Here is a 23055-nt window from a genome sequence, read left to right as displayed (position 1 = left end):
TCCCCCTCCTTCACCCCTCCTCTTCCACCACCCCTCTGGGAATGCACGTCTCCAGTACAACAACAAATGGCTCTGAGTACAATGAGACTCAACATCTGTGGTCATCAGTCCCCTAGAACTTAGAACTACTTAAACCTAACTAAACTAAGGACATCACACACATCCATGCCCGAGGCAGGATTCGAACCTGCGACCGTAGCGGTCGCGCGGTTCCACACTGAAGCGCCTAGAACCGCTCGGCCGGCGGTACAAGAACACTTTTGATATCAATTTAATTGACTAATTAATTAAACCGGTCAATTAATTAACCCTCCTCCTCCCCTCCCCCGCCTGTGAATTGAGAGAAAAAGTCTCACTTGATTGACTATTTGGCGGGAAATCGATTTCAGTTTATGGAATATTGTTTAAACAGATTAGACAAACTGTGGAACATTGGTTATTTAAACAATTTACGGGATACAACGTGGTGTATGGAATATTTAAACAGTTGTGGCGCTTTTTCACACCGATCCCATAAGGAATCACGCTATTACACCATCACAGATCGCTTAAACATATCCGAAAAACTTTCTCACATCTCGCCACCCGCGCGGGTTGCCCGGAGTCAGGGTGTACAGGAGGTAATGGTCTCTCCGCACTGCTGCCGGCTGCTGCTCCCATCTCAAGTGACCACAAACTGTTTCAGCATGCGTGAACATCGTGTCGGACACCAGCGCACGTGAGACACGCCTTCCTCCCAAAGCAAATACCAAACTGGGATTCGACCGTGAAATACTGCTGAAGTTAATAAATAATTAATTTCCGATCACATGATCGTGATGTAGGGGATATAAGGCGAACACAGTAGCTATTTCCCACACACACACACACACACACACATACACACACACACACACACACACACACACACACACACACACACACACACACAAATTGAAGATGTCACAAAACCAGTAGCAAGATGACTCGAAATACACTTTAAAAAAGATCACTGCACACAAAGAAAGAAAGACAGAGAGAGAGGAAGGGAGGGAGAGCTGCAGCTTTTTTTGCAGATACACAGGAACTAGCATGGGATATTTCATTCTACCATTGACTCTGAACTGCCACACCCTTCCTGGAGCACCTTACTGTGGTACACCTACGGAACGTCTTGAGGAGTTATTTCATCTGGTGTGGAATATCACATCTTGAGGATGTCATAAATGTTGCTTCGGAAGATACGCTGCAGGAAACATTAATTAAATCGTTAATATAAGCATTTAAAAAATTTGCTTCACACAGTTTAAAATTACTCGAAACAAAAAACGGTACACGGTAGTCTGTGTGCATAAACAACAGCGATATGTTTTTGATGAGATATGTCATTAAATAATCTAAACTTCTTATCATTTGACGTCACGATTGGAAGCGGTGATGTATGAAATGATAGTTGAAATTTCTAATTTCGACATGACTTTACACCGTCAGGGTTCCTAAATTGGTTCTCTCTCTCTCTAAGGAGAGAGGAAAGGGTCTACCACGCGATGGGATCGTAATACAACAACAAATACCTCTGCAAGACAGAGTGCACTGCGAGGTATTTGGAAGTACTAAATATGACACACTTAAACCGTGATCCAATCCGTAGTAATACGTTGCCGTTGCTACATGTCAGAGATCGCTATCAATCGCGATTGGTTTTGTCAAGCGCTGTAGAATTCCTAAACTGGTTCTCTTCACTGTATCGTGAAGGAGGAAGGCCCACTGCATGACAGGATAGAGACAACATCAAATACCATTACACAACAGAGTCCGCTGTGATTTATTGAATAGCGTTAAACACGACACACTTAAACCACGATCCAGTCTGTAGCAGTAGATGCCATGGGTAGATGGCATAGAATGTTGAAACATTCACACATCCCACATGCTCATGTCCCGAGATCCACACATAGGGCGCTAACCACCTCATACACTGCCGTCGGCAACGCCCAGAGGTCGGTGAAAATTACAGCCGTGATCGCAGTTGCAGTCGTGGACGCACGTGTATGCCAGAGTGCACCACCCGCGGCCATGGAGGGCATCCAGGGATGATTGGAGTCTTAGGAATTCGAACGTTATCAATACATCCAGCGCAGTCTCTCTCGCAAACAACACACACGTCGAGTTCTGTCGAGTTCACCCAGCACATTGATCATTTCACCAGCCCTCCCTGCCGTGGGCAAGATCAGACAATTTGGTACATTCTTTGTTCCAAAACAACCATCACAGGCTGAGTTAAGCCGTTACTTCGATTGCCGACCCCTCGTGATCGCCCTTGCAGCCAGTTCCAGTGCACTGCGAAACAAGCACCTACAACTTGGAAGTATACAGCATTCTAACCGATTCCACCCCGACATACCCCGAAGTTTATAAAATCCACTTTACCCGATCCGAGATAGCGATATTGTTGACCATAAAACTCGAATTTCTCATGCGATATGTAGATTTCTCTCTTTTACTCAATCATTTTCGAAGACAGAAGAAAACAGAGCATACATGGTTTTCCACATCGCTGAAATATCGTTACCTGATGTGAAATCCTGTAACAGTATGGCATAATCTACATTTCCTCTAAGTATTTTATGATCAGGTAGGAAAAAAAGTATTTTCTTATCCGTTACGTCATGCATGACAGGACTAAAATATTAAACTCATTTTTGGCTCATGATGGAGCGCTAAGATCTACCTCTGTCACAAGACCTCCGCTCATTTTCAAACTCTTTCGAGGAACAGTATTAAGAGCCGACATTTGAAGCTGACCGCAGAAGGATTTTACCACTGGCAACATACATTTCGCGTAAGGACCGCGCTGTTAAAAACACTATACAACGACTATATTATCGTCACCCAGCATAGTCTTAGTTCTACAGGCACTCTCAAGACTCGCTGATAGCGTTACACTCTCTGGTAGAAATGCGGTCTGCGATTTGGAGTCAAGTCTGCCCATTCAACCACATACTTGAGTTGCATCCTATGGAGACGTCTTTTAATGATTAGTCACTGGTGATTCACATTCATGTTACTCTCACCTAACGAACGAGTCACCTTTTGACTACAGCCTACATACTGCAATGAACCAATTACTGCATTTTTAACAGGATCGTCGCACATGCTCGATGGCAGCAAACAGCTGGCAGCAGTGCGGAGAGACCAGTGGTGCTTCAGTATCCCCGGCGCACCCTGACTATGGGCAGCCTGCGAGGGTGGCGAGATGCGAGAAAGTTTTTCAGATATGTTTAAGCGATCTGTGATGGTGTAATTACATGCTTCCTTACGCAATCGGCATGAAAAAGCACAACAATTGTTTAAATATTCCATACACCACCTTGAATCTGTAAATTTTCTTAAATAAACAATATTCTACACATTGTCTAAATTGTTTACACAATATTCCATACACTGCAATCGATTTCCTGTAAAATTCTTTAAATAAATGAATAAACTGTATTCTATACACTGTCTTGTATCCCACAAGCTGTTAAAATAAACAATATTCACACTTTCTCTAAATTGTTTAAACATATTCCATACACTGCAATCTGTTCCCCATCAAATGGCCACTCAACTGAGTTTTTTTCACGTTAGTTTCCAGGGGGGGGAGGGGAGGGGGGATCGCTGGATGATTTTTCAGAGGGGGAGAGGTTAATTAATTGATCAATTTAATTAATTAGTCAATCAATTTGATATCAAAAGTGTACCTGTATGAGCGAGGAGAATTCCCAGAGAGGTTGGGCATGAGTATGGGGAAGAGTAGGGGAAGAAGGAGGTGAGGGGTGGACATTTCTTGGGAAACCACTTAACCAAACAAAAGGTTAAGGAGCTGTCAATCAATAGGACAGATTATCCCCAGGCAATCACAATTCCATTAGCAGAACCATAGGTTAAGACCTGTCAATCAAAAGAGAACAATAGGTTTGGCTCTGAATGTACACTTGACCCTGATGTAGGCAGCCCACAATGTACGCTGATGCCAGTTTTGTCCCAATACTTACATCGTCAATTCCTTGCTGGTTGTATTTCACTCTCGGTCTTCGTCTATAGTTTTTATCCATTACAGCTTTCTCTAAGCTGGCTGCTGTGGCTGAGTGGTTCTAGGCGCTTCAGTCTGAAACCGAGCAACTGCTATGGTCACAGGTTCGAATCCTGCCTCGGGCATGGATGTGTGTGATGTCCTTAGGTTAGTTAGGTTTGGCACGGATGTGTGTGATTTCCTTAGGTTAGTTAGGTTTGGCATGGATGTGTGTGATGTCCTTAGGGTGGTTAGGTTTAAGTAGTTCTAAGTTGTAGGGGACTGATGACCTCAGATGCTAAGTCCCATAGTGCTCAGAGCCATTTGAACCATTCTCGAGCTCTCTCTAGTACAAATGAAGTTATTCCCCGATGTCTTAACAGATGTTCTATCGTCCTGTCCCTCCTTCTTCTCCCTGTTTCCAATATATTTCTTTCCTCGTTGATTCTGTAGAGAACCTCCTCATTTCGTACCTTACCAGTCCACCTAATTTTCAATATTCTTCTGTAGCACTACTTCTCAAATGCTTAGGTTCTCTTCTTTTCCTGTTTTCCCACAGTCCATATTCCACTACCGTGTTGCAAATGTACATTCTTCAGAAATTTCTTCCTCAAATTAAGGCCCATGTTTGACACTAGCAGAATTTTCTTGCTTCATCACTCACTTTGAATCACATAAGGAAACTAACAGACAGTATAACACAACAGTAGCAGCACAATGCATACTATAGTGCTGTATAAAAACGTAAATGTCGTGTGACTAGGGTCTCCCATCGGGTAGACCATTCGCCAGATGCAAGTCTTTCGATCTGATGCCACTTCCGCGACTTGCGCGTCGATGGGGATTAGGACAACATAACACCCAGTCCCTGAGCGGAGAAAATCTCCGACCCAGCCAGGAATCGAACATTCGAGCCTGGGCCCTTAGAATTGACCGCGCTGACCACTCAGCTACCGACAAACACACACACACACACACACACACACACACACACACACACACATAGTGCTCCATATAATATCATTATTATTATTAAGTACTCCATATAATATCATTATTATTATTACTATTATTATTAATATTGCCAACGGCCTTTCTGCAGCGATAACAACAGTTCGTGGCAGGTTACCAAAGTTATTACCTTCGGGCTTGGCTACCACTTGGATGGATAATCGTCCGGGTCTGATGAGCATTGTTGGCAAGCTGGTTGCCTTCATCCTTCGTGGGGCCATTTGGTCAGCAGGTGAAACAATGGTGCAACAGTTCATGGCAGGAATGAAACAGCAATGAAAGCAGTGAGAAGGTGGAATCCTTTGATCCTGCACTGAGAGAGGTGAAGCAGATTCTTCGTTCCCGAAAAACTGCGCTTATTATTTTCTAGAATTCAAAGCTGATTCTCCTTTGCAAGAGAAAAATAAGTATTTTGGACAAAAATCACATGAGGCTTTGGAACACAAAACTTGCCTCGTCAAGTCACATATGGACATCAACAACTGCAATTTACAAAAAAAGAAAGAAAGAAAAAGAAACAAGCAATATGATAGTAAATGTTTTTTACTATAATTAGAAGGTTATGCTGTACTTTTAGGACCTATTAGTTTCTTACTTTGGGGACGTAATTTATTCAGTGCTTGAAATTCAAAATGGAATATACTGAAAAACAAGAGCATTTTAACGATGCACAGTGTTTCACTGCCAGAACTTGACTCTTTAATCGTGTTCTCGTATTTAACTCATACATTAATGAGCAAAAACATTATCATCATCTGTTTAATAGAGTGCTGGTCTATCTTTGGGACGCAATACAGGAGCGATTTTGCATAGCATGGATTCAACAAACTTTTGGTATGCTTCTGGAGGTACGTGGCATCAGATTGTCTACCCAGACGTCACATAGTTCTGTAAATTACGAATCGGCAGGTTTGTGAACCCAGAGCTGAAACCCCCTAGCGTCCCCTGACGTATTCCATCGGGTTCAGACCAGACTTTGATACAAGTCCACTATAGTGCTCCTGAAACCACTGTACCAAGATTCTGACCTTGTTCTTTTAATTTGCAATTAGGGGAAGTCCATATGTGACTGGACGAGAGAAGTCTTGTGTCCCAAAGCCCCACTCGATTTTTTCATTCAATTTGTCCAGAATACTTGTTATTCCCTTTGCAAAGGAGAATCAACATTGACTTCCAAAAAATAATTACTACAATCTTTCGGGAAAGTAGAATCTGCTTCACATCTTTCGGTGCAGAACCATCGGATTCCCCCCACTTACTGCTTTCATTGCTGTTTCGTTCCTCCCCTGAATTGTTGCACCAACGTTTCACCCACTGTAATAAACATGTGCACCTTTTCCTTAATTCTGTATAAAACGGTCGAAATATTTAAAAAATTACTTTCGCGTTTGATTTTGGTGAATAAATGCTGTTCGCATCTTAGAAAATGATTTATCATCATTAATCATTCGTGTTACCTTTCTTCTGATACACTTATTGCCTATATCGTTTGTTGACGACATTTCCATACTACCAAGGATAGAAGTATGAAACCGTTTGCAATAATTACACGTCTGTTGTTTGAAACTGACAAATAATATTTTATTCAAAATAATCTCCAATGTTATTTATACATTTCTCCCACCTCTCCGGGAGGCTATGAATGCCACGCCAAAAGAACTTCTTTTGAAGCGAATCAGTCAGCGAGCCATTTTCTTACATTTTCATATGAAATGAACCGTTTTTCAGCGACAGCTTGTTCCAGTGATTCAAATAGATGATAATCGGACGGAGCCAAGTCTGAAGAAGAAGCCGCATGCCCTATAATTTCTCAACTGAGCGCCTCGATCGTTTCCCTGACCGGTTTTGCTGTGTGTGATGGGGCGTTATCGTGGAGCAATATGACTTTGTATTCCCTTTTTCCATATTCCGGTCGTTTTTCACGTAATGCTCGATTTAAATAGATCATTTGCTGTTGGTAGTGAACATTGTTAACGGTTTCACCAGGTTTTAGCAGCTCATAATTGATGACACCCTTCTGACCCCACCAAACACAGAGCATTTTCTTCTTTCCAAAGCGATTTGGTCTTTCAGTGGATGTCGATGGTTTGCTTGGATTCATCCATGATTTACGACGCTTAGTATATTCAAAATATATCCATTTTTCATCACCTGTCACTATTCGATGGAGAAATGACTTTCTTTTATATTTGGCGAGCAGCATTTCACAAGTAGTCTTTCGATTTGCTTGTGTTTTTAATTCAGTTCATGCGGACCCATTTTCCCACTTTCTGCACCTTTCCCATAGCTTTCAACCGAAGAAGAACAGCTTTTGCGTCACATTCAATTGTTCCGCGAGTTCCTGTTGAGTCTGAATATCATCTTCTTCCAATAAGGCCTGCAATTCGTTTTCTTCGGACTTTTTCGGTGATTTCCAGCGCTAGTCGTTTCTCACGCAAAAATCACTACTTTTGAATTTTTTTGAACCACTCGAAACACTATGTTTTCCCAAGAGCATGTTCACCGAAATCTTCGACAAGCATTCGATGCGATTCTGTAGCTGTTTTCTTCAAATGATAACAGAAAACCAGTGCTGTCCGCAAATTGTAGTTTATAGGCACAAAACTTAACATGTTTACGGGCTTGAAAGAGATACCGATGTATGGAACTTGAGTTACTGTGGGTTGACATTCGTCATCAACCGTTACAGGAAGCAGGTGGCGCTGCAGACGCGGTCTCACGGGCCTTATACTGACGTCTGGCACCATCTAGAGGGAAATTCCGGTTTCATACTTCTACACCTCGTATATTATGCATTTTCTCTATGTTTCCAGTTCTGTAGCATCCTTCACTTGGTTCGTCATAAAACAAGGAATTCAGCCGTCCATTTCTTAACTTTAAAAATAAAGAAGTACGCTGCTCATAGACTTTCATCAGCATTGGCTGAAATGTCTGTCCCAATATAACTCTCTGAGTCAAAGAATTTTATGACTGCACAGTATTCAAGCTTATGCCGTCGAATATAAAACACACACCAATGCTACTTTAAAAGACCTTATGAATAATGTTTTCCTACAAATCAAGTTTTCACATGACACGCAATATTGAGCACGAAACAAATTCATTGATAAACGTGGCATCTGTGTCCTAGGGTGAGAAGTATTCAACTTTCCTGCATGTGGGTTGAGTGTCTCTTCGTCGTCGTCATCGCCGCCGCCGTTGTCGTTGTTGTTGTTGTTGTACTCCACTAATCAGTTCGAAGTTAAGCCCTCCACACAAGTCTATATTGTGCAAATACTGTCATGCCTACGATACTACTGCATCCTAAATTCATTTAAAAGTGTTAACTGTATTCACCCGTTAGTCTCATTCTACAAACTTAACCACCTCCTGCCACACTGCTCTCCGTTGCCAAATTAGCTATTCCTAGATGTCTCAGGATGTGTCCTATCAACCAATCCCCTCTTTTAGTCAAGTTGTCTCGTTAACGTTTTTGGCTAAATCCGATTCAGCCACTCTTTATTAGTAAACTGATCTACCCAGATTCTATTCCTTTCTTGCTAGTTTGTACTTGCCTATGATGCTACGGGTGTCAGTCAGGCTACACTAGGTGGTTTTGCCAAAGTTCGTGCCTTCTACGGGACTCGCTAAGATCGACAGAAGAACTGTTCCCATCCAGTTTTGCAATGTAGACTGAGGAAGGACATTATATGGCATCTTTCTTGGTCATTTCGTGATTGCTGCAAATAATTACCAGAGAATCGAAAACCCATGTGTGAGCAGACTTCATCTTCCTTACCTTACAGCCGGACGATGTGTGTCCGCAGGTTTTGTTGTTATGTCCACACACTTTAATGGCTGAATTTGTGTCCAATGTTCTGCTTACTGTTCCGTCTCCAGTCGTTACGAACGCGACTGTTTGCTACGGTATGATGCTCTTTGGTCTGTGGTACGCTCAAATAACAGCAGCGTAGAAACGTGCAGGGTGATTTTGGCCCTACGGTCAATGGAAGACAAGCTGAAGACATAATGCAGCATAGATTAGTGAATATACAAAGCAACATGGTATATATTTTAAAATATACAACACGAACATAATAACCATTAAGGAAACACTCCAGCGGCACGATACAATGAACGAAGAAGCAGCTTCAAAATGGCCGCAAACTAATGAACTATGAATGTAACGACGAAAGTATACAAGGACTGACAGGTTGTGCCCTCACTATTACTATGTTGATAGCTTGACGCGGTGAGCTATATATTTGTCATTGCGATGGTTTTAGAGATGAAAATTTAAAACTGTCAAACATGAACATCAATGATAAAACTGAGCATTATGTATGATGAGTAGACGTTTCTACCCTTTTTCCAATAATGTAGTTCAAGTGTAAACAGAACTTACAGTTTATACACTCTATCTCTCTCTCTCTCTCTCTCTGCCATTATAGTTCTGTGTCCCTTGTAAAGTTTTATCGTTCCGGACCTGTTTCCAAGTTACACGCAATTTGGATTTCACGTTTAGGATTTACCAGTATATCTCATGACGGTTCAGCGAATAGGTGGTTGTTCTTCGGAAAGCTAGCTTCTGACTGGAAAAGTGGCAGAAATACTGAAGGTGAACTCTTCCTGGTATCCGAAGAAACCGAGAGGCTGAAAAACAGTATGCTCACAGCCTTTCCTGCAGCACGGAAGGAAGTGAAATTGCACAACATAACATAGAGCCTAGCACTTACCACCCGCTGGTAGCGTTCCGTCCTTTGGAACAAAAGCTTTTATCTCGGCAATTGACCATGCTGTAAACTGTAGAATAGCCTCTCTGCCTGCTCAACATTTAACAAAGCGCCTTTTGCCCCCAACATTTTTAAGGCAGCTGTACCTGCTCCTTTCCGCCCTGCAGTTCTGTGAAAGCTGCAGGGCCCACAGTCCTTGTGGCTCATTTGACCAAGCCTCACTACAAGTCACCTGTCTCATATTTACAGCTTTCTTTGCTTTCAAAGCTCGGCCATAAAGCAAACTGATGTACCCAGTACCATGTTAAATTACAGAAATTTAATAAGAGGAAGTAAAATCAGCTCATACAATCACTGTGATCTCATTAATTCAATTCTCCTCCAGTTCCATAATTAAAGTTGAAAAAGTGAAAGGAGATGAGGCAAAGGGCTTGTGGCTTCTCAAGCATTCCTCGAATACAGGTTCTCTAAAATCACTCAACAGGGTTTGGCGACACAAGTTTGCCATTTTTCGGAACATTTCCTTTTAACTACCCCGAATATCAGTGTTATATATGCTACACTAATCTTCAAGCAGGCCACCCGCACGTCTCCATACTCGCTCTGTTCTGTTGTCTTGTCCGCATGATAAGAAGTTCAAACTCTGGAAAACTGCCCTTCTTTGGGTGATCTGTCATATCTGAAGATTATATGAATGGGATAGTATTTCTGTTTCATATGACCTATCTACACTGCCACACAGGAATTTTTATTATGGTATCTAAATGTTAGGGAAGAGTTTTTGGTGTGTTCTCAGGCCGGGTGACCAAAACCAAAAGAGAGGAATTACACACAACGCACATTAGACTGGTACATACCAGTAACACCTAAGTATTAGAAGGAATATATAGAGCAGCTGTACAAAGGAAACGAACCTGAAGACAGTACTATATAAAGAAAAGAGGAATTAGATGCAGAGAACTGGAGGACATGATACTGTGAGAAGTACTGAAAGACCTAAGTGGAAACAAGGCCCTTGGAGTAGACGACTTTCTCTTAGAATTACTGAGATCCTTCGGAGAGCCAGCCGTGATACAACTATTTTACCTGTTGTGGAAGATATATGGGATAGGCGAAATGTCCACAGACTTCAGGAAAAATGTGAAAACTGGAATGTCAAAGAAGGCAGATACAGACAGGTGTGAATATTACCGACACATCAGTTCAATAGGTCATGCTTGCAAAATACAAACGCGAATTATTTACAGAAGAACGGGAAAACTAGTAGTAGCCGATCATGAAGACATGAAACTGATTAGTTCGGGTTCTGGAGAAATGTAGGAACACGCGAGGCAATATTGACACTACGGGTTATCTTAGAAGAGAGATTGAAGACAACAAACATAAGCTTACAACTTTTATTGGAATACGTTCTTAGATATTCTGAAGGTATTGTTGGCATAATTCAGGGACGCAAAGGTTATTTACAACTAGTATAGAAACCAGATAGCAGTTATAGGAGTCGTAGGACATGAAAGGGAAGCCATAAATGAAAAGGGCGTGAGAAGGCTTGTCGAGTATTCCCGATATTATTCAATCTGTACATTGAGCAAGCTGTGAAGGGAACCACGGAGAAATTTGGGAAGTGAATTAAAGTTCAGAGACAAGAAATACAAAATTAAAACAGTGATTTTCGGATGACATCGTAATTTTATCAGAGACGGCTAATACTTTTAAGAGTAATTGAATGGAAAAGATAGTGTCTTGTAAAGAGATTCTAAGGTGAACATGGGCAAAAGTAAAACAACGGTAGTGGAATGTAGCCGAATACAATCAGGTGATACTGAGGGAAGTGGATTAGTAAATGAGACACGAAAAGTGGAAGACGAGTTTCGTTATTTGGTCAGCAAAGCAACTGATGACGGCTGAAGCAGGAGAGATACAACACGAAAATCGCTTTTGAAAAAGAGGAATTTGTTGGCATCTAATATAAATTTAAATGTTAGAAAGTCTTTTCTGAAGGTATTTGTCTGGAGTGTAGCTATGTATGAAAGTGACTAGTGGAACTAATGAGGAGGCACTGAGTCGAACTGAGCAAAAAAGAAATTTATGACACAACTTGACCAAAAAAGCGTGTTGGTTGATGGGACACATCCTGAGTCATGAAGGAATAGTCAGTTTGGTAATAAAGGAAAGTGTGGAGGGTAAAAATTGTAGAGCAAGAGCGAAGGATGAATACAGGAAGCAGGGTCAAGTGGAAATAGGCTGCAGTACTTATCAGGAGATAAAGAAGCTGGCACAGGATTGATGTGTGTGGAGAGCTTCGGGCTGAGTGCCACAACAGCAACATCCACTATCAGCAAGAAATGAGCCCATTGTATTGTATGCTATCCGTTACCGTTCACAAGGCTTTGGAAGTCAAACTCATGTTCTGTTTGCGGCAGAAGAAAAGAAGTAGACGGAAGCGAACAAGGTGGCTGTTGAATGGTCGCTGACAAGCAGCGAGCAAAAAGCGGATGCAACAGACAGGTGTCCAAGCAGCTGACGCGAGAGAACGCTACTTCAGGTGCCTCAGCGCGAATCTGGGCCACCGCAAAGCGCCAGTCTGCTCACGTCTCGCATCACTGCTGCTTCTGGCGAGCGATTTCCTTTTTAAAGTAGTTAATTCTATCCCATCCAGAAACCAGTGGCTTCAAATGTTACTTGTGTGTCACAGACTTGTCTCATACGGGCATCAGAAACTGACTGATGCAGTAGCGCAGCTGTTTTGAAAGTTCCACTTTCCTCAAAAACCATGTACTGGAGGCTCAATGCAGTTGATGTCTGTGGCAAATATCCGACAGTGTGCGTGACTGAACCATCGGTGAATGAGGAAATACATTATATACAGATTAATTTGACTTACGCTATTTTGTCTAAAACTGACATGGTGAGACCGTCGCTGTGTACAATTAATGTAGGTCAATTCTTAAAAAGAAGAAAGCAGCAACCAGCCACTATTAATACTGCTATTTATTTAGGTAAATAGCGCCGTTACCGGTTTCGAACTGGCAAGTTCATCATCAGACGGCGGTTCACATGATTTTCAAGATACATTTTACATTATCGTCCTTTTCCGATTTTTATTATTCCACTGTGGCGAAGTATTTTTGGTGTGTTGTTGCCGTCACGGAATTTTCGACGGCAACAACACACCAAACATACTTCGCCACAGTGGAATAATAAAAATCGGAAACGGATGATAATGTAAAATGTATCTTGAAAATCGTGTGAACAGCCGTCTGATGATGAACTTGCCAGTTCGAAACCGGTAACGGTGCTACTTACCTAAATAAATAGCAGTGTTAATAGTGGCTGGTTGCTGTTTTCTTCTTTGTAAGAAATAACCTACCTTAATTTGCCTTCACTTTGCATAGAGAGTCTCAACAAACATTCATCTGAAAGGTAAGTGATTGCTGGTACAATAGTAATCTTTAGAATAATATTAGGGTTCTCACTTGCGCCTGTCCTCGGCTACGGCGCCACCAGTACTCTGAAGGAAGAAAAAGTAAGCTAGTGGTTTAACGTCCTGTCGATGAAGAGATCATTAGAGACGTAGTTAAAGCACGATGTAGGGGGAAGTCAGCCAATTTTTGTCAAAGGTACCATCTCACCGTATGTCTTAGTCGATTTAGGGGAACAGTGAGATACCTGAAGCTGAGCGGCCACAAGTGGAATCTTGAACCACCATCCTTCTGAAAGCGAGTTTAGTGCCTTACCACTGCACCACTTCGCTCGGTCGATATTATGAGGTCGTCGCTGATATTATGTGTGTAGTTCATTACAGATCTCCAAGGATTGCGACAACACTCTGCCAGTGTCTTACAGTATGGTGGCTTATATCTGCTTTGTGGTGGTTGCTGCGGTGCTCAGTCAAAAGACTCATTGGGTATAACTGTCCTTGCTAGTCTGTCCTGTGCAAACTTCATAGATCTGTGCTTATCTACCGCATCCTACATACATTCGAACCCGCTTACTGTATTCAAGCCTTGGTCTCCTTCTACAGTTTTTACTCTGGAAAAACATCCATTACCAGATTGAAAAGTCTTTGATGCCTCAGGATGTTTCCTGTTAACCGATCACTTCTTTTACTCAAGTTGTGCCATAAAACTCTTCTCCCACATTCGATTCAGCACCTCCACATGTATTATTCGACTAACTGAGAGATCCGGTGTTGCCTGGGTATTTATTTATTCTTATCTTCTGTTAGATCATCTCCTCCTCCCTACTCGCTCGGTCCTTGTTCCCTCTCCCTCTGTCCATCTCCTTTTGCCCCTATCTCCGTCCATCCCCTCCTTCTCTTTCTCTCTATCTTTTCTTACACCCTCTCTTCATCCACCTCTCATCTGTCTTCTCTCTATCCATCCCCCCAGCCCTGTCCATCACTTCAACCCCTCCCTCTCTCTGTTCATCTCCGCTACCCCCTCTCTCTGTCCACTTCCTTCACCCCCACTCTTTGCCCATCTCCTCCTGCTCCTCTCTCTATCGATCTTCCTCTGACAATCTGCTCCTCCTCTCCCCTCTGTCCATCTGCTCCGTCCCCCACTGTCCATCTCTTCCTTTCCACTCTAATTCCATCTCCTACTCCCCCTCTCTTTGTCAACATCTTCCTCCCCATCTCTCTGTCCATCTCTTCCTCCTCCCTCTCTCTGTCTAGTCCCTTCTCCCCTTTCACTGTTCATCACCTCGCCTTTGATTTCTGTGTCCATTTTCTCATTTCTCCTCTCTCTGTCCACTCCTCCTCTTCCGTTTCTCGGTCCATTCCCTCCTCCCCTCTGTCTGTTTTGATCCCCTCCTTCCATATCTTTCTGCCTGTCTCTTCCTCCCCCTTTCTCTATCTCCTCCTCTTTCCTTACTCTGGCCATCTCCTCCACACCCCTCTCTCTGTACATTTACCCTTTCCCTGTCTATGTCCATCTCCTCTTGCTCCTGTCTGTGCCTATCTCCTTCATCCCATCACTGTCTGGCCAACTCCTCGTCCTCCTTTCTCTCTCCACGTTACCACACTCACCACAATAGGAAGCTGGTCGTTCCTACCCCTAAAGTATTTCTTTCCAGAGTGGACTAACATTCCTACCAAATTTGAATGAATTCGTTCGAGGGGTTTAGGATGAGCTTTTTACCTATGACTTTGCTCGCATACGCGCATCTCAAATATATTTCATACACGTTTAACATACTTTGCTCATATTAGTACATATATTTCACCTGTATATCTAGATAATTCCACCCTGCAGTTTCATTTTCACGCAAAGTAATGATTATGCCGTCGTATCTCCTAAACTTTAAGCTGTCCAATAATATAATTTTGCAGCTTGAGTGAGACATCTGGAGAAAGTGCAGTCAAACACCCACTATATCGAGGAAGGTCAGGGCTGCACGGACAACATGTAGTATTGCATTATATTGCTGGAAGATATCACGGAGACCTCGAAGATAGGACATAACCACCGTCCGTAAAACGTCAAAAATGTAACGGCGGCTGTCAAACTTACCAACTAGGCGAACGATAAGTCATTTTGTTGAGTAGCCACTAGTACCCAATACCATCACACTCATTGCAACGTTTTTCCTTAGAAGCTCCACATACGGGTACATTATCCCGTTCCTGCATCCATTAATGTCGTCACTGGACGCACCAATGTCACTACGCCTCACTATGCTGCCGTGTCAAGGGCAGCGGCAATCCTCGCGGTGCTGGGAGCCCGTGGTGCTCACAAACTGTCGCACTGCCTGTGTGGATACTTACCACATCCTGACTCAAGGAATGTAACGTGCCTGTATGATCCCGTACGGCCGGGCGAATGATACACGCTGTCCACGATCAACATACAATAATATAAAATGTTATAACTTGAAAAGTAATTGATATATTTACTGGTGGTATGTTTCTACAAGTATGGTAACTAAAAATATATTTTTACACACATAATACACCTCAATATGGGCTACCATTATTTGCGCGACACACATCCTTTCTGCATTCCGCTTCTCTCCTACTGTTTTTTAGCACTGTAACCGTAACATTCGCGATATCTGCGCGAATGCAATGGTGCAGGTTTGGTAGACCTCGAACTCATGTCAGGTACACTTAATTCTCGATACAGAAAAAGATCGAGTGGTTTAGTGTCTAGGCTTCTAGGGGACCAAGCAATCTACGGCCTACTTCTCCCAATCCAGCTCCCTAGGAACTCATGATGCAAGCAATGCTTCACAAGGTTCGCAAAATGGCATGACCCGAAATCTTGTTGAAAGATCGTGTCACGAGGAAGTTGTGGCCCTACACACAGCTCCAACTTGTCTACGTACGTTGTTGCAATAATTGTAGGCTCCGCGAGGAAGAAGGGCCTGTAACCATATCATTCAACAATCCACATTCACTTTCGGAGAACCATGTTCGCACTCTGTCACTCCGTGGGAGGGGGCGGGTGGAGGGGGTGGGAGGTTCAATTCCCCATATGCGGCGACTGTGTGTATTTACCGTGACGGAAGTACGGAATGTAGCCTTGTCCGTCAAACAGACGAAATTGAGGAATGCGTCGTTTTCATCTGTTTTTACTGGAATTGTCTCTGCGAGTATCTGCGTCGCGGCATGTCCTCAGGCTTGATTTTGTGGCGAAGCTGCAGCTCGCACGCCCGTAAGCGCAAACTTTCACAGACAACATCGTGTACAGTCCAAGGAGACAGCTATAACTGCCTACTTGCTTGTTGGATTGACTTACGAGGGCTCCACTGGAAGGACGTAGGGAGTAATTCAAAAGTAGTCTCTGGAATTGCGTGCTTGGCATGGGGGCCCATCATCGAAAGCAAACTCACAATTTCCCGAAGCCTCTTGTCCCATTTCTTGATTATTACGTTAAGTGGGAACATCGTCAGTTGGTCGTAGTCCATACTGACGCTGAAATCGAAGTTTTACCAGTTTAACAGACTTTACGTCAGCGAGAGAAAGCACGACATAACACCTCCTGCTGTGGTCCACATAGCTACCGACGCGCGTTTATGTGAACGAAGCAAATACGCGAATGCGCACGCAGTACCAACAGCCGCATGCAAATATAGGAAACATTGTGAGTTACCGTACATGTAGAAGCAAATCGCCAATAAATATCTGAATTAGTCTCAAGTTACTACATTTAATCCGGACACCCTCTACGTCTCACCTCTCAGGCGATAGTCACGTGAGTCCGTTGAGGTTCTGCATGGTGTTGCGAAAGACCCTACTGAACCCATCGGTACCACTTCCGCATGACAACTGTGGGATCACGGCCAGTGCCAGCAACGATATTGCAGGCTTTGGGGATTTATTATTGATCGATTGGATGAAAGTGAGATCTACTGCCCGTAACTGGTTCCCTATCAGCAGATAAAAACACTCTCACATGCCAGTCATCTGTTCCCTGGACCGTGGAGACATCAGCCCTCTTCTCCTACAGTGCTTGTTTCTATTTCCTGTATTAATGACTTAATTAATGAACGGGACAGGAGGCAAACTACAAACCAGTAAGTCACAGTGAATTGGAAATAAATAATATATATTAATGATAAAAACATGGTAAACGCTAAGTAGTCTCGGCACATACATTGGAATTTATCCAGCCCACAATTTTAGGTTATTTGGCGAACTGTCGTCTAGCTGCAGGACAAGAAAAAATATACGGAAAAATATTGAGAAACAAATGAGAAGCAATGATAAGTCGTCCAGTCTCCAGACACAGGCAGAACTTGTGTCCCCACGCGTCGACGTGGCTGCAGGTTGAATTTGAAAGTAACAGCCACGAACTTCTACTAATTTTCGCCATCTCGTGAGTTTTCTGAATTCACTGAAAACTGCTACCCCTCCCCCCTCCCACACGCACACACAGATACACTATTCGATGGCCTTTTTTCAGGCAAGCCATGGGTGGTTTCATTTGGTCGGGGAAAATTATTTTTAACGCTTAAATTATAGCTAAACTAAACTCCTCCCGAACAGGCTATGAAGGCCCAACGGTACTGACCGGCCGCCGTGTCATCCTCAGCTCAGAGGCGTTACGGGATGCGGAGACGGAAGGGCATGTGGTCAGCACACCGCTCTCCCGGCCGTAGGTCAGTTTCCGAGACCGGGGCCGCTACTTTTCAATCAAGTAGCTCCTCAGTTTGCCTCACAAGGGCTGAGTGCACCCCGCTTGCCAACAGCGTTCGGCAGACCGGATGGTCACCCATCCAAGTGCTAGCCCAGCCCAACAGCACTTAACTTCGGTGATCTGACGGGAACCGGTGTTACCAATGCGGCATGGCCGTTGGCAACACGTAAATTAACTGGTTAAAAATCAAAAGGTTCTGAGCACTATGGGACTTAACATCTGAGGTCATCAGTCCCGTAGAACTTAGAACTATTTAAACGTAACTAACCTAAGGACATCACACACATCCATGCCCGAGGCAGGGTTCGAACCTGCGACCGTAGCAGTCGCGCGGTTCCGAAGCGCCTAGAACTGCACGGCCACAACTGGTTAATTTCATCGACTTTTTAGTTGCTTGCCTACTATCACTGAACTCACTTAAGCATTCGATTCCGCTATTATTAGACACTCTACTGAGGCTTTGCCAAGTTTTTCATATAAGAGGCGATCAAAAAGTTTCCGTTTGACGGCATTGCTACAGTGTATAGGCAACGTAGCGCGCCTCCAATGCGGTATATAAGCACTGACGCGTAGGAAAGGGTTCAGTCTGGCATTCGCGTCTTTCCGACGTGTGTGACGTAAATGCAGAAACGTGAACGATGGTAACGTTATTACCAGATGAGTACAAATAGGATCAAAGTGAAGTTATTCTTTTCTTTGCTGCCGAAGGAAACAAAGCGGTACACGTCCTTGTGAAACAGTGCGACAAGGGGTAATGCTCCTTCATTATACAGCACGTCACCAAATCGTAGCAAAGGTTGTAACGCAGAAGTTACGGCACCTTGAGTTGGGAGACACTCGAGCGTTCGCCTTATAGTGCTGATCACTCCCCATTGGGATTGCCACGCCTCTGGTTCCTTCGAAAAGGGCTTGGTAGGTCAACGATTCCTGCCCGGCGAGAATGTCGAGCAGGCAATTACTGAGTTCTTCATGCAGCAGGACACGTTGTTTTACCAAATCGGTATCGTCAACCTGCTGCGTTGGTGAGATGACTGCTTCAACGCTCAAGTTGATTTTGCCGACTGGCGAACCGATTCTGGACTGTGAGGATTTCAGATGGAAACTTTTTAATCGCCCCTTATACCAGTATATCTGAGGAATGCGTCCGGGTTACAACATCATGAAACGCTAAACTGCAGTCTCTATAGGTCACGACCTCGCCGCAGTCGAGCTCCAAAACGTGCTAGTACATGTTTCTCCTTCTTCCCACATACAAAGTCGATTCAGATGAGATTTGTGAATGAGAAACCCACTGCTTAATCTTTCTTTATATACAGGGTGGCCCACGATAAGACACCTGATTTGTTTCACGAGTAACACATTTGTTGTTGACAAGATTTGTAATTTATTGATGCTGAACTAAATAATATAGCTTGTAAATGCAGCCTAATGAATCACGTGTTCAATATGACTGCCGTTTTGGTTTACAACTTCCTCCAGTCGCACACGTGCATTTGGGACGACTCTCCGACACAAATCTTCTGGAATGGCGCGGTATAGCTCCACAATTATGGCCCTAAGTTGCACTGAATTTTCGAGTTTTCTGTGGTTCACCTTCTCTTTAAGGAACCCCCAAAGGAAGAAGTCACGTGGGCTAACCTCCGGGTTGAGGGGCGGCCAGATTCGTCCTCCTGCATAATGTTCTGGAAATCTGTTTGACAATACCCTAAGGCCAAGCCTTTCGTGTAGGAAATCAATCACAACGTTGGCAGTATGGGGGGAGGGGGGGGGGTGCTCCGTCCTGCATGAACCATTGTTCCTTCAATGGAAGACATGAGGCCATGTGTAAACAGCGTTCACCGGTTACTGCAGCATCGGAGAAGAACGGACCGAAGATTCCATGGCTTGACATCGCGATCCACACGTACATCTACATCTGCATCTACATCTACATGACTACTCTGCAATTCACATTTAAGTGCTTGGCAGAGGGTTCATCGAACCACAATCATACTACCTCTCTACCACCCCACTCCCGAACAGCCCGCGGGATTTTCTACCAAATTTCGAGACAATGTTTCTTTGTGGAACCTATTAAAGGCATCTCGCATTGAAGTCCGTGCCCAGTTTCGCGCGTCTGTAAATTTTAGCCAATCTTCGGGATTTCGCGTTCTTCTGAACTTCGCATGCTTTTTCCGTTGCCTCTGCAACAGCGTTCGGACCTGTTTTGTGTACCATGGGGGATCAGTTCCATCTCTTACCAATTTATGAGATATGAATCTCTCAATTGCTGTTGCTACTATATCTTTGAATTTGAGCCACATCTCGTCTACATTTGCAGAGTCAGTTCGGAAGGAATGGAGATTGTCTCTTAGGAAGGCTTCTAGTGACACTTTATCCGATTTTTTAAATAAAATTATTTTGTGTTTGTTTCTAGTGGATTTGGAAGAAACGGTATTGAGCCTAGCTACAACGACCTTGTGATCACTAATCCCTGTATCAGTCACGATGCTCTCTATTAGCTCTGGATTGTTTGTGGCTAAGAGGTCAAGTGTGTTTTAGCAACCATTTACAATTCGCGTGGGTTCGTGGACTAACTGCTCGAAATAATTTTCGGAGAAAGCATTTAGGACAATCTCGGAAGATGTTTTCTGCCTACCACCGGTTTTGAACAAGTATTTTTGCCAACATATCGAGGGAAGGTTGAAGTCCCCACCAACTATAACCGTATGAGTGGGGTATTTATTTGTTATGATACTCAAATTTTCTCTGAACTGTTCAGCAAATATATCATCGGAGTCTGGGGGTCGGTAGAAGGAGCCAATTATTAACTTAGTTCGGCTGTTAAGTATAACCTCCATCGCGCCGGCCGGAGTGGCCGAGCGGTTAAAGGCGCTACAGTCTGGAACCGCACGACCGGTACGGTCGCAGGTTCGAATCCTGCCTCGGGCATGGATGTGTGTGATGTCCTAAGGCTAGTTAGGTTTAAGTAGTTCTAAGTTCTAGGGGACTTATGATCACAGCAGTTGAGTCCCATAGTCCTCAGAACCATTTGAACCATAACCTCCATCTATACCAATTCGCACGGAGTATCTACTTCGACTTCACTACAAGATAAACCACTACTGACAGACACAAACACTGCACCACCAATTCTGCCTAATCTATCTTCCCTGAACACCGTCTGAGACTTCGTAAAAATTTCTGCAGAACTTATTTCAGGCTTTAGCCAGCTTTCTGTACCTACAACGATTTCAGCTTCTGTGCTTTCTGACCTCTCGATTATGTCCCATAAATATTCGCTGGGATTCATGTCGATCGATCTGGGTGGCCAAATCATTCGCTCGAAAATGCCCAGAATGTTCATCAAACTAGTCGCGATCAACTACGGCTCAGTGATATGGAGCATCGTCATCCATAAAAACGTCATCATTTTTTGGAAGCGTGAGTCCATCAATGGCTGTAAATGGTCTCCAAGTAGTCAAACACAGCCATTTCCAGTCAGCGATAGATTCAGTTGAACCAGAGGACCGAGGTCAGTCTATGTAAACACACCCCACGCCTTTATGAGCCACTACCACCTTGCAGAGTGTCTTATTGACAACTTGAGTCCATGGATTCGTAGGGTCTGCGCCACATATGAACCCTATCATCAACTCTTACCAACTGAAATCGGGACACATCTGACTAAAGCCACTGTTTTGAAGTCGTCAAGGGTCCAACCGATATGGCACGAGATCAGGAGATGAGCTGCAGGCCATTTCGTGTCGTTACCAAAGGCACTACATCTACATCTACATTTATACTCCGCAAGCCACCCAACGGTGTGTGGCGGAGGGCACTTTATGTGCCACTGTCATTATCTCCCTTTCCTGTTCCAGTCGCGTATGGTTCGCGGGAAGAACGACTGCCGGAAATCCTCGAATCTCTCTAATTTTACATTCGTGATCTCTTCGGGAGGTATATGTAGGAGGAAGCAATATATTCGATACCTCATCCAGAAACGCACCCTCTCGAAACCTGGACAGCAAGCTACACCGCGATGCAGAGCACCTCTCTTGCAGAGTCTGCCACTTGAGTTTAGATGCTAAACATCTCCGTAACGCTATCACGCTTACCGAATAACCCTGTGACGAAACGCGCCGCTCTTCTTTGGATCTTCTATATCTCCTCTGTCAACCCGACCTGGTACGTATCCCAAACTGATGAGTAATACTCAAGTATAGGTCGAACGAGTGTTTTGTAAGCCACCTCCTTTGTTGATGGACAACATTTTCTAAGGACTCTCCCAATGAATCTCAACCTGGCACCCGCCTTACCAACAATTAATTTTATATGATCATTCCACTTCAAATCGTTCCGTACGCATACTCCCAGATATTTTACAGAAGTAACTGCTACCAGTGTTTGTTCCGCTATCATATAGTCATACAACAAAGGATCCTTCTTTCTATGTATTCGCAATACATTACATTTGTCTATGTTAAGGGTCAGTTGCCACTCCCTGCACCAAGTGCCTATTCGCTGCACATCTTCCTGCTTTTCGCTGCAATTTTCTAATGCTGCAACTTCTCTGTATACTACAGCATCATCCGCGAAAAGCCGCATGGAACTTCCGACACTATCTACTAGGTCATTTACATATATTGTGAAAAGCATTGCCCGCATCTCGTGGTCGTGCGGTAGCGTTCTCGCTTCCCACGCCTGGGTTCCCGGGTTCGATTCCCGGCGGGGTCAGGGATTTTCTCTGCCTCGTGATGGCTGGGTGTTGTGTGCTGTCCTTAGGTTAGTTAGGTTTAAGTAGTTCTGAGTTCTAGGGGACTGATGACCGTAGCAGTTAAGTCCCATAGTGCTCAGAGCCATTTTGAAAAGCATTGGTCCCATAACACTCACCTGTGGCACGCCAGAATTTACTTTAACCTCTGTAGACGTCTCTCCATTGAGAACAACATGCTGTGTTCTGTTTGCTAAAAACTCTTCAATCCAACCACACAGCTGGTCTGGTATTCCGTAGGCTCTCACTTTGTTTATCAGGCGATTGTGCGGAACTGTATCGAACGCCTTCCGGAAGTCAAGTAAAATGGCATCTACCTGGGAGCCTGTATCTAATATACAGCGTCGGTCGTCTGCTGCTGTAGTCTTTTGATGCCAGATTTCGCCGTACTGTCCTAATGGATAC

General features: G+C 43.8%; 1 pseudogene; it reads right to left on the bottom strand.

Annotated features, from left to right (window-relative positions):
* Positions 1 to 17940: 17940 nt before the first annotated feature.
* On the bottom strand, positions 17941 to 18058 carry LOC126428114 (5S ribosomal RNA; annotated as a pseudogene).
* Between the last annotated feature and the right edge of the window lie 4997 nt (positions 18059 to 23055).

The sequence above is a fragment of the Schistocerca serialis genome, chromosome 1, assembly GCF_023864345.2.
Source record: "Schistocerca serialis cubense isolate TAMUIC-IGC-003099 chromosome 1, iqSchSeri2.2, whole genome shotgun sequence".
In the NCBI taxonomy this organism is placed as follows: Eukaryota; Metazoa; Arthropoda; class Insecta; order Orthoptera; family Acrididae; genus Schistocerca; species Schistocerca serialis.
Note: the sequence above shows the minus strand (reverse complement) of the source record. Positions and strands in the feature narration are given on the sequence as shown.